The sequence below is a fragment of the Halichoerus grypus genome, chromosome 1, assembly GCF_964656455.1.
Source record: "Halichoerus grypus chromosome 1, mHalGry1.hap1.1, whole genome shotgun sequence".
NCBI lineage: Eukaryota > Metazoa > Chordata > Mammalia > Carnivora > Phocidae > Halichoerus > Halichoerus grypus.
In genome coordinates, this window is record NC_135712.1 from 33700040 (window position 1) to 33714088 (window position 14049).

A 14049-nucleotide genomic window follows, 5' to 3' on the forward strand; every position below is an offset into this window, starting at 1 on the left:
TCAGAAAGAATGGTATTCTCCTCTCTGGAATCTCCTCTCTTCCAGTAAGCTCTGGGAAACCTCATTACTAAATTTAAATCCTGAGCTGAGGAAGTACCGCTGAAGCAATCGTTACAATATCAGAAACATAAAATGAGGTGTAGGTTCTAGAGTAAGCACCCTAGACGGACGAGAGGTTCTGAACCTGGCACCAGAAAATATCCGTCTACAGCAGTACAGTATAGAAGATGTTCTACAGTTGAGTGGTATTCCTTGGCTTCTCACATCACTCCTTAGTCTTTGGTCAAACATAAGAAAAATGCAATAAGGTTAATATATCAGGGTGCTTTGGTTAACTATTACTGTTAACAACAAACACATGTAAAATCCCAACAACATAAACAGTAACAATTAGGCAGGTTGCTTGGAGAAGCTTTGCTTCAGACTGTGGGTCCGTTCCATGTATCTCCTTCTGGAACCCAGACTTAATGGATGGAAGTTACTTGGGACATCTACTCATTGTGGAGATCGGAAGCAACACACAGGTAGATGAAATACATGATACTTCCTAATGCTTGCATTCATAACTGACATACATTGCCTTTTCCATTGATCAAATCATGACATATGACAAAACATTATCAGGACTGCGTACTCTACTTCCCCTACGGAGAAGAAGGTGAGAGAGGGGAAAATTATTTTCTGAACATCAGTCTAACATACCACACTGTAGGTGACTCATAGGAAAGCATCATCATTTTATAAGACCATATGACTGGGTATAGGCAGCTTTTCAGGCTACAAAAAAGCTGAAATCTGAAGGTTTTCTGGGACACATAGGTATAATGTTCATTCTGGCCTCTTTCCTTTAAGTCTTTGTTCCCTAGTTCTTCTCTTTGCCCAAGTCCATACAGATCACTGCCTATGTTCAGCACAGTCTTCATTCTGTATCCTATATAGTGCCAATGATATGGATCAGCACATGAATTGTTGGCCCAGGTAATGAGCATCTCTAACAATTCTAAGCTTTAAACAAAAAATAATAAGCATATGGTTTACTGATTAGATTCTCTTTATCATAGAAACAGAAAGTGGTGTTGTCCACTTCCTAGCAGAGAGAGGTTCTACATGTGTAGTGAGCAGACTGTATCTTGAGGAAAGTATCTTGAGATCACACAAGGACTTGCCCCTCTATCGTGGGTAAAGTTATTGCCATATCACTCTCCAGAATTGTCATTGAGGTTTTGGTAGTATTGCCACTGAACATTGTTTTGTGTCAGGAATGGGAGAGTGGTAATAGGGTATGTACCACTTTTTAAATAGTAAAACATCTAGGGTGCCTGGGTGGCTCAGTTGGTTAAGTGACTGCCTTCGGCTCAGGTCATGATCCTGGAGTCCCAGGATCAAGTCCCCCATCGGGCTCACTGCTCGGCAGGGAGTCTGCTTCTCCCTCTGACCCTCCCTCCCTCATGCTCTCTCTCTCTATCTCATTCTCTCTCTCAAATAAATAAATAAAATCTTTAAAAAATAATAAATAATAAAACATCTAAAGCATATATGTTGTTTCTGGAATTAGACATACCATATCATATATATTTGTGGCTATGTTTTTTCCTGAAACTTCCCTCTATTTTCAGGAGAGAAAATATTTGGAAAATATATGAGAGAATCAGAAATATTTGCCCTTGACATCAAACTTTAGGTTAGTTAGCACTTAGGCCTCTATTATTAAATCACTGCCTTGTAATAAAAACCATCTTAAAATGTCTCACATGAAAATTAATTTTTATGTGTAGATAAATTTCCTGTTTGTAGAAAATTAAAGTCCAATCTGTGCTCTTAGTATAATGCAGGCATTATATAAGGTTTTATTAAGCCATCATCATATATAACAAAGTGGCCCTACGTACAGCACATAAATGTGAGGAAAAACCTTTCAAACTTCTGTTACTATCTCATGAAAATTGTTTATGTCATGAGCAAATATGTCATATTGAAAACCATGTATTTGTCTCTGAATATTGTTTTAAATGAAAAATTTTTAAACTATTTTATATGTGGAGAAGAAAATCTACCCATGTTTTCATATAAATGTTAATGGTGGTACTTAAGAATGTACATTATTTCTCTTAACAGTTTCTTAACATAATTTACCTTCAATGAACATACATCAAGTTATCAAACATTTTACACTTTCTATGGTAAGCTATCTAGTGTTTAGAAATTGTAAAAGTGAATTATAAAGAAAACTGACATGTATCCATGCTATTAAAGGAGACTTTAGATAAATTTATCTGGTCTTTGCCCTGCATGCAGTTATTATAAAGGTTAATTTGAGGGAAAAAAATCAAATTTGTATTTGATAGTTACTTCAATTGGCTTATCTTTGTCATTTTATATATTTTATGGGAAGAAGCAATTTTATTTCCTTGAGGTGTTAAGTAACTTCTATTTTTTTAAGTTTTCGAAGTATTTTAAAGTTTGTCTTTCTACTTTGGAAACTCTTATGTTTAAGATTAAAAGATTGTTAAGTCTTTAGCTGAATCCTAGAGGACAAGTTCAAATGGCAGGTTTTTTGAGATGAAAAAGTGGTAGAGATCAGCTAAAGGGCTTGCTTATGAACACATATCTAGTTCCCAGCTGAGCTGTGACAAATGGAAAATGTTCTCCTCATTATCTTGTGCTGTTTATAGTTTCTCCACGGATTCTTTGTGCCATTCCATCTCTCCCACACTCTGGCACCATCTTCTGCCGCTCTTATTATATTCATTAGCAAACAAGGACTTCCTCAGTTGAGAAAGTGACTAGAAACACTGATTATATTTTTATCAGATGCTCTCAAGAAGGAGTGGAAAATACGATGCATAAGTATTCATTTAATGAATAACTAGATCTCATGTATATAAAAATACATGGCCAGGTCTCATAGCTCTGGACATTCCAGTCCTTGAGCCTGCTTCAGTTATCCACGTTGATATCCACAACATTAGAATCTCTTAAAATGTCTTCTACATTTTTTACTGTTACCTCAGAATTATTTACTGGATCACCCTTTTTCCTTCTTTACATCCAGCCAACAAAGGGAACTCTCAAGGAATGAATTCCCAGCTTTCTTTTCTTCCTTGTACCTGGGAAGTATAATCTAATAGCCAAACTTAAACCCTCTCATTTTTGTGAATTACTTCCATTTCTGTATGTCTAGCCTTCCACTTTCCTATGCTACCCCTTCATTTCTCATTGAAATATCCATTATAAATATTCCGAAAAGTTATTCTACCTGTCTCACTCATTAAGTCTTCTCTCTCTGTCACACACACACACACACACACACAAACACACACACACATAAGCATATATCCCACTACCATAACCAAATTTGTAGCTGTTAATAATTAGCTCCACTATCCCCTTTGTCATGAGGATTGAAATTTCCCAATCACCTACTTTGTATCTCTTTATTGACTATCACATCTACCAATTGCTAATTCTTAACAATTCACACAATATCTTGCCTCTCTATCCCTATGATGGCAACTTTAATTTAGGAATGAAGTAATTTGTCATTCAGTTGATTACAATATATTAAAAAATACATGTCTTTCTTTAACCTCTCTTGACCCTAGAATATTTTACATATTAGTTTTCTTGAGGAACACATTACTTTCTTGCTTAATATCGTCTCTAGCCATAAACAACTGCTAATCCACTCTTTGTTTATATTAGATTTGCATATTCTAGACATTTCATATGAATGCATTTCTACACTCTGTGGTCCTTTGTGACTGGCTTCTTTGACTTGGCATAATGGTTTATAAGGTTCATATATGTTGTAGAATGTATCAGTACTTCATATCTTTTTATTACCAAATAATACTATTTTGTATGGTGTAGCATACTTATCCATTCACCACTTGATGAACACCAGCCTCCATTTTGATTAAGGGCCCAGTGGGAAAATGATAGTGAGAAAAAATTATAAATGTTTAAATATTGATATTTTTAATTTGTTTATTTACCCTCAAATTTTATGAAGGTGTCTTAACAGCCTTTGACATCAGGGTAAAAAGAACAAAACAGATGAATGAGTTTCACTTTCAGTTACTGGTAGTTACAGAAATAATTTTACATGATTGAAGAGATATGGAAACTGGAGAAATAGTGGGGAGATTTGGTATAAAGAAGTATCAGTTATTCACCGCCCCCTGTTACAAATAAGAGTTTTTAACAGACTAGCCCTTTTTATAAAATTCCTTTTTACCTTGGAAAGAATAAAGAGCAATAGTAATAGAACAATCTCTGTAATAAAGGATTGCATTAGTTCTTAGTAGCAGCCTGAGTTATATGAAATTGCCATTTTGGTAGATGAAAAAATATTGTCTAATATATATGTTTTCAAGAAATGACTGAAATCCATTGATGGGAAGATATATTTCTTCATTTACTTTATTAAATGTGATAGACTTATAGTAAAATGAAAAAAAATTTAGAAGCGCTGCTGTTATAATAAACAAATACTGTCACAAATCACATTAGAGATATTTCAAGTGTCTTTTACTTTTCACTTCTTTCTGAGAAAATTCACAACCCAAACTCCTTCTGTATGGGAATTCAACCTTCATAGCATTCAATTCTCCTCAATTCCAAAAGCCCTGGCTAATAAACCAAAATTGGTTTATTTATAGGCTAGCTAGTAACTTGTGACTTGACTCAAAAAGATAACCTTGGGTAAATAGATTCACTGACAAGAATTTAAAATAAGAGAAAAAAAGTAATGATGGAAGAATAGGCAAGATGAAAGTAGCCCAAACCTAGACCACTGCTGTCTCTCTACTATATGAGCCTATTTTCACTATCTTCTAAATTCCCATAAAATTTTATGTATCCCCCCAAAAACAAACAAACAAAAAACCCTATATTTTCTCAATTGCCTTATCCTCATAAACATCCCAAAGTTCCTCAATTACAAGATGGCCTATATAAAAAGCATAAGGGAAATTTTACCATTTTTTAATACTTTGTCAACCATAAAGTCTGAACAAAAACAACCTCTGCCTTCAGGTATGTTTGTGTCATCCGACTGCTTATGTAGATGGTTTATAAAAAATTTTACCCCGGGGCGCCTGGGTGGCTCAGTCGTTAAGCGTCTGCCTTCGGCTCAGGTCGTGATCCCAGGGTCCTGGGATCGAGCCCCGCATCGGGCTCCCTGCTCGGCGGGAAGCCTGCTTCTCCCTCTCCCACTCCCCCTGCTTGTGTTCCCCTCTCTCACTGTGTCTCTCTCTGTCAAATAAATAAATAAAATCTTTAAAAAAAAAAAAAAAAATTTTACCCCAATGTTTTTTTAGAAAGAAGTCCTACTCAAAGAAGTTATATTGAGAAATCCTATTGATGTTACATTGTAGTACATAAACCTTCTGCATAATCCACAGCCAAAAGTATCCCATTGTAAAGCTCTTGGTGCCTTTCGACTTTGTATGCCTTAGAGCTCACTCTATGAACATGAAAATTAAAGTAAAATATCCATTTTTTACCATTTTTTCCTGTTTGAAATTATTCTTTTTGTCTGCAGATGAAACATGAATTACTTTAGAAAGGTACTAAAAGGTAAACCTGTTGCTGGATAGCAAGAGTGAGAAGAGATGAATACCAAATACTTTTTTAAAAAATTAAAATTAAACTGTTATAATAAATATTTAAGGTATCTCACATCAATCAATCTTATAATATGTAAACAATAATATCTGGAATAATCTTTTACAAATCTTTTATTATTTCCTTAGAGAAAGCCTAAGGGGACTTCGTGAGTCAAAAGATAAAGACTACATTTTGTTAATATATCACCAACCAGAATATATGTATAGGTTTATATTTTAAACAAAAGGTACATCTAGAATAATGCATTTCTTTATATTTCATCTAAGATATTCTTTTTTTCCCAATGATGAAAGTGTTAAGCACTGTTGTTTTTCCTTTTTTAATTTTTAATAACTGATGAGATTATTCATTTCCTTCTATTATTTATTGTGTAATTTGGTGCAACTTTATCTTAGAGTATTCATTTTATTTAGTTTACTCAAAAAAGCTCTTTCCATATGAAATATATTTGCCTATCATATGTATTTTGAAAAATAATCTCAGATTGTATTTATCTTCATTTTTTTCTTCTAGAAAACATTTTTAAATTCATGTAGTCAAATATACCAAATTATTTTTTATGGTGTTTACACATGGAATCATGCATACAAAGCCTTCCATTATAAGTAATCATTCATAAATTTTTGAGTAACTTCATGATTTCATACATTATAACAAAGTGTGAATGTTTATGGAATTTATTTTGATTTTTTTTAATTAGGACCTCATTTTATTTTTATCTAAAAAAGTCAGATCCAACAATTCTCTTCAGTCCAAAAATATGTTATTATTCTTTTCTGATCCATTTGAAATTTCAATCTATTTGCAGTATCAACTATATAAGAATATATATGGTCAGTTTCTGTCCTTTATAGACTACTCCACTTATCTTAGCATTTATTCCTGTGCCTGTGATATATTACGATTTATAGTTACAATTTAAGATATTTGTGAATGCATAACATGGAATACATTCAACAAAGATTTAATTTACATACAACTTTCTCATCTTCCTTCTTTTCTTCACCATTATGAAAATGGGATACTGAAGCTGGAAAAAAATAAATGGATTAGAAAAAGATTTCTGTGTGTATGTGTATGTATTACTTTTCTTGAATCAACTCTGATAAAACTTCTAAATACCTCACTCTTCTATTAAACCTTGTACTAAATATGTTCCAAATACTCTTACTCATTTATAGATTTGTTTCTTTGAGTTATGGATAATAATTCATCCACAGTAAGGGCCAGGTACATTTTCATAATGCCAGATTCAAAAGAGTTTTCAGAGGCCACTTCTTGTCTCTACAACTACATTTAAAAAAAAAGACATCAAAGCTTTGCAGGAGACAACATTTTGCTTTCCATTCACATGATCCACTTAAAATTGACTGTGCCTTCCTTGGTTAGAAATAATTAGTTCAGACACTATTGAATTTTTGACATGATTAAAAGAATAGGGCCTTTAAGATCCAAACAGATTTATTCTTAGTGAAACGTAGTAAAAGAGTAGGAAAAACTTATATTCCCTTCAAACCTCTTTTTCTATTCCAGGATTAGTTTTCTCAGAAACAGAAAAATAAGAAGGATTATAAATAAAATATAAAAGTTGAACAAATCTCTTTGGCCAAAACATCTAAAGTTATAGAGTTTATATAGAGTTTGGAGTTAAATTAGTAGCTAGTACTAGTTTATAAAAAACCTATAATGTAAAAGTCACCGAAGGACAGACATTGTAGAAAGTGTAGAGAACAACCCATGGGAATTTTGTCCCTACGAAGGATTGAGTTCATAATTATCTACGGAATCACCCAAAAAGCTAGGATTAAAATTTTAGATCATTACATTAGCACAGATGATCAGAGAGCTGGTGTTTTTTCATCTCATAAGCAACAGAAAGAAAATTCTTCAGATAATTTGTATTTGGCTCTTGGTGTATTTTGTTTGTTTTGGTTCATTTAAATGAATATTTGTAGTGTCTGAATCATCACTTCAAGTATAATAAAGAAAGATCAAAAGGAAAAGATGACTCAGGAGGCATTAGAAATGTATCTATTCTGTCCTCACTCCTATTCATCATCTCTATTTGCCTAATTACATTATGAAGAGGATTGCTCATTTCCTACACAATGGCAAAATCCTTAATAAAGCTAAACTGCATTCTCTCCAAACTATTATTTAAAAGCTTAAGAGCTTCCCAGGTCATGATCCCAGGGTCCTGGGATCGAGCCCCACATCGGGCTCCATGCTCCGCAGGAAGCCTGCTTCTCCCTCTCTCACTCCCACTGCTTGTGTTCCCTCTCTCACTGTGTCTGTCTCTGTCAAATAAATAAATAAAATCTTTAAAAAAAAAAAAAAAAGCTTAAGAGCTTCCAACTGGAATAAAGGCAGAGAAGTTAAAAAAAGGGGGGGGGGTGTTGAAAATAAAATACAAATAAAATAAGTAATTCAGTCATTTTTAGATTAAAGAGGCAGCACACATATTTTAAACAACCAATGAAATATTATGGTATAGTGAAATAAAAATTTCAAACTTAAATTTTTTGAAGCATGCAATGCTTGAGGAAAACAAAAACTAAAACAAAAACTAAGACTAAGGGTAACTGATGATCAGTGTGGTATCTGAATTAAGTGTACAGGCATACCTTTTTTCCAGGGTTTTGTTACATACCATAAAACAATTTCAAAGCATCACTGTGCAAGATTTAGTTGGCGTTTGATTGTGTTGCAGGCTGCAAACACTGATTAGAATTTCCCCAGCTAGTTATTCAATCTATTGTTTGTGCACTAATCTAAGAAATTTCATAATGAGTTTGCATTTTTCAATCATGTTAACTTCCTCTGCTTTTTGTTTTGTTTTTTTTTTTTTGGAATGTGATTCATCCAGCCAAGGAAAAGAAAGCTGGTGTTATAGTAATGTATTTAAGCACATTTTAATGGGTGAAATGTATATCATGAAGATAGTAAATTTATTGTCATTTCCTTTGCATAAAATTGTTTCAGAGACATTTAAAAAATCATTCTGGTTTCTTTTCCCGAAATGATCTGAACAACGGAAAACATCAATAGAGGGCACTAACAGGCTGTTCTGGAAAGCCTTTCATTTCAGTGCTTGTGACAATGAAACTTTTTAGCTGCATAAAGCAGCAGATGTTGTATTGGAAAGAAAAAAAAAAGCATCCACATTATCCTTGAGCCAAAAGACTAATTCACAAACCTAATCCATTAGAATGTGACTCACTTTCCCTATATCAGAGCTTAGCTACTAGCTCTCTATATCCTCTTTCTAACATACTTTATTTTGTCTGTGGCTTTTTCAAGTGAAATTTATTTCTAGTTTTAGACCTCACTGCAGATAACCAAACTCATCCAAGAGGGTATTTAGTCATGCAGTCAATTCTTTGGTCATTCTATATGATGGAAGTATATAGGGATATTCCCAAATAAGAACAATCTACAAATAATTATTAGTCTTGGCATCCTATGTCTATATTTTGCTTTTGAGGCCATTTTTTATATTCAGCCTAAAATGATTACAGAAATCTATGGTCTGTGGATAATTTTTAAAACAAACAAGTAGGAATGCTGATCCAGAGAGAGTTATGTAAACATTTTGGAGTTTTACAACATGGGCATGCTGAAGAACAGGCCCTACTCTACAGGTTGTGTTTTTTTGGACTTTGGGGAAGTCTTTCTGACTTCAAGGAAGCTGAGAAGTACAATCCGACTATGTGTCCAGAAGCAGGAGAAATTGAACATTCGTGAACAGTGTTGGTGACGACTGCAGGAATATAAATATAAAGACTACAGGGAAGTTAGGGATCACTATGATGGTGCTAGAGAGCAGCTGAAGTTTATACTTCCCTTTATTTGATAAAATCAGTTTATTTTGTTTGCAAATTTAAGCAACTTGTTCCCATGTGTCTAACTTAAAGGTTGTCCCTTTCGATAAGGACTCCTAAGATATTTTTTTTCTGAAAGTTTTGAGTAATTGTATAAGATTTCTTAAAAAAAAAACCACATCTGAATACAATACCAGCTTCAGAACTATACCACACTGAGCAACACATGAGGAATCAGAGAGATCTGCATGCATAACTACCTCCACAGCTTTCCAGTAGTATTAGACCTTCACAAGTATAATGAGCCCACTTTTCCTCAACCATAAAATGAACACAATTCTAGCTATTTAAATTGAATTGAGGTTTAAAAAAAAATAATATATATACACATATATACATTTATACATGCATAAATACGTATTTATATATGTAAGTATCTGGTATATTTTGAGTGCTCAGTAAGTCCCAATTCATGTCCCTTACATTTTTTTCTTCTAGATATAGTCCCTTCAGCTATACCAATTTTTAATTGAATATAACATGAGTTCACATAGACAATACTGCTTCTATGGTCACCTTGCCACAATGTGTGCCATTTGGTTTAAGCTTATTTTTTTCTCTCCTATTGTCTCCTAGGTAAATAAGAATAGAAATAACTTTTATTTTCATTACTCAAAGCACAATATGAAAATTGAGTGTAGCTGGAATTAGGAAAAAGTTCTTCAACTGAATAATCATCATTAGTAAGTCTTTAAGAAATTATATACATATATGTAGGGGTAAATCCCATTTAAAATCCTGTATATAGGTGTGTTCCTTAATAATATACTGAATAATTATTGAGGGGGCAACAACATATTGATGCCCATAACTAAATACAATTTTCTAAAACTTCAATAAGAATCAGTCAACAAATTTGTCTTTATGACTTGGTAATGGTTTTTAAAGTTATAAATACATACTAAAAGCCTTATTTTGATTATGAAAAACATGAAATATTTTGGATATTTGCCTCAGGTAAAGGGTATTATGGTAAAAATTTTTATTTTCTTTGTTATGACCTAACATTTCAATTATAGCCTGCTGGTTGTTTGCATGTAGTGTTTCAGTATGATTAACCTTACAAAAATTTCTCTCATTTTAAATCAGTATTTTCTTTTATGTGCAATCACATTATCAAAGAATTACATTTTTCTCTAAAGGTGTTCTAACTTTAAATCTTGAATTTCTGGGGCGCCTGAATGGTGCAGTTGGTTGCATGTCTGACTCTTGGTTTTGGCTCAGGTCATGATCTCAGGGTCATGAGATTAGCTCTGCTTTGGGCTTTGCGCTCAGCGGGGAGTCTGCTTGAGATTCTCCCTCTCCCTCTGCCCTTCCTGCTTGTGCTCAATCTCTCTCTTTCTCTAAAATAAATAAATAAATCTTTAAAAATACCTTGAATTTCTTTAGCATTTTTTCTATATCTATATTACCCAGATTCTTCCTATATTTCTGCCATTATCCAATTCTTATATATTTTAACTTTTAATTAACTTAAGTAAATAAATGTTTAGACAGGCATATATTTTTAACCAACATTCAGATTCTTTTTGTCACCTTCTAGTGTCAACTCTTAAGTACTTAATAGGTGGTCTTGAAATGATAATCAGATACCTGCATATTCTTTTTTGGGGGAGATAGGCATGTGGAAATCATAACCAGAGAAATGTACTTAAACATTTAATAGAATGTTCACACTAGATCACACTATAAAGTACTCTAAAAATTAAATGGATGCCACCAATAAAAAAATTAACATTAGAAGCAATACTTTTTCTTTTCAGTATGTATCCAGTTGTTCCGGCAGACATTTTTCCTCACATTTATTTAGTATATATATATATATATATATATATATATATATATATATATACATATATATGTACTATTTATACACTCAATAGTATACATTAGTGTACAATAGAGTAGATTTATACACTCAAATAGTATATATATACTACTTATACACTCAAAATATACCGGATGCTTACATATATATACATATTTATGCATGTATAAATGTATATGTGTGTATGTGTATATAATATATATATATATGCATTTCTACATGTGAAAGTTAATTTTAAATGTCAATTTCACTGGGATACAGTGCCCAGACATTTGGTCAAACATTATTCTGGGTGTGTCTATGAGGGTGTTTCTGGATGAGACTAACATTTGAATTGCTAGATTGAGTAAAGCAGATTGCCCTCCCAATATGGGCAGGCTTCATCCAATCAACTGAAGACCTAAATAGAATAAAAAGGGTGAGTAAGAGGGGAACTTCTGCCTGACTGGTTGAACTGGAACATAGATCTTTTCCTGCCTTAAGACTCCAACTAAAACATTAGCTCTTCTTGGATCTTGAGGTTGCTGGCATTCAGACTAGAACCAAACCATCACCAGTCCTGTGTCTCTGGACTCTTGACTGCAGATCTTGGGATTTCTTAGACTTCATATTCATGTGAGCCAATTCCTTACCAAAACAAAAAACAAAACAATAATATATGTCTATATCTAATTTATACCTGTGTCTGTCTATAAATCTCCTATTGGTTCTCTTTCTCTGAAGAACCCTATCTAATACACTATATTACACTATTAAAATAGAAATTGAGACAACATAAAATGTCATAAAATGAAAACTCTTGAGATTTGCTAACTGCAACTATTTTTATTCTTATATATTCTTATAATTTTATTCTTTAATCCATACTGTTATTTAAATGGAAATGAAATTTGGGGAAAAAATTAAATGCTGGTAATATTCATAAGATAGTAAATCTGTTCTAATTTTGTATGTTGCCTAGCTCATTTCCCTCATTCATGGAGAAGGATCTTGTGGTATGGAGAAGACAAGTCACTTGCCAAATATCATAGTTTGGGGACCAATATCACCTTATTTCCTTTAAATTAATTTCACCACTCATAAAAACTAAGGCAAGGGAAACAAAAGCAAAAATAAACTATTGGGACTACACCAAAATAAAAAGCTTTTGCACAGCAAAGGAAACCATCAATGAAACAAAAAGATAATATACTGAATGGAAGAAGATATTTGCAAATGATATAGTCAATAAGGGGTTAATAACCAAAATACATAAAAAACTTATAAAATTCAACACCCTCCAAAGCCAAATTATCCAATTAAAAATGGGCAGAGGGGGCGCCTGGGTGGCTCAGTTGGTTAAGCAACTGCCTTCGGCTCAGGTCATGATCCTGGAGTCCCTGGATCGAGTCCTGCATCGGGCTCCCTGCTCAGCGAGGAGCCTGCTTCTCCCTCTGACCCTCCCCCCTCTCATGTACTCTCTCTCATTCTCGCTCTCTCAAATAAATAAATAAATCTTTAAAAAAAAAAAAAATGGGCAGAGGACCTGAATAGACCTTTTTCCAAAGAAGACATATGGATGGTGAACAGACACATAAAAAGATGTTCAACATCACTCACTCATCATCAGGAAAATGCAAATCAAAGCCACAATGAGATATCACCTCACACCAGTTAGAATAGATAAAATCAAAATGACAAGAAATAACAGGTGTTGGTGAGCATGTGAGCAAAAGGAACCCCTGTGTACTGCTGGTGGGAATGCAAACTGGTGCAGCCACTGTGGAAAACAGTATGGAGGTTCTTCAAAAAATTAAAAATAGAACTACCATATGATCCAATAATTCCACTATTGGGTATATACCCAGAGAAAATGAAAGCACTAATTTGAGAAGATATATACACCCCTATGTTTATTGAAGCATTATTTACAATAGCCAAGCTATGGAAGCAACCTAAGTGTCCATCAAAAGATGATGGATAAAGAAAATATGGTACACATATGTGTGTCTATATACACAATGGAGTATTACACAGCAGTAAAAAAGGAATGAGATTGTGCCATTTGAGACATGGATGAACCTAGAGGGTATTATCTTAAGTGAAATAAGTCAGACTGAGAAAGACAAATACCATATGATTCCACTTACAAGTGGAATATAAAAAAAAGATTATATGAAAAATCAGACCTATAAATAGGTGAAGGGGAGAGGAAGATACAGGCTTCCATTTATGGAATGAATAAATAAATGAATAAAAGGCACAGCATAAAGAACACAGTCAATGATATTGTAATAGTAATGTAACCAGACAGATGGTAGCTACACTGTGGTGAACATAGAATAATGTATAAACTTGTCAAGTCACTAAGTTGTACACCTGAAACTAATGTAATACTGTGTCAACTATATTCAAAAAAAAGAAAAAGGAGGCAGAATCAAAGAAATCTCAAAAATACCTTTGTATGTATGATATTCTAGGCATTATTGCAAATGATATTTTAAAAGAAGTATGACAAAACAAAAAAGTTTTATTTAATTATAGTATATATAGAAATACAAATTTATTAAAAAAGATTAAATGAATAATTTACAGTTTTGGAAGAAACAATCCTTGAGAATTGAAGTGTTAAATGTTCTTTATTAGAGAATGTCAGTAAAATAATGAGGGATGAACTATTGATGACATTTATAAACCTTGGTTAATATCTCTATATTTCTGTTTCAGAAA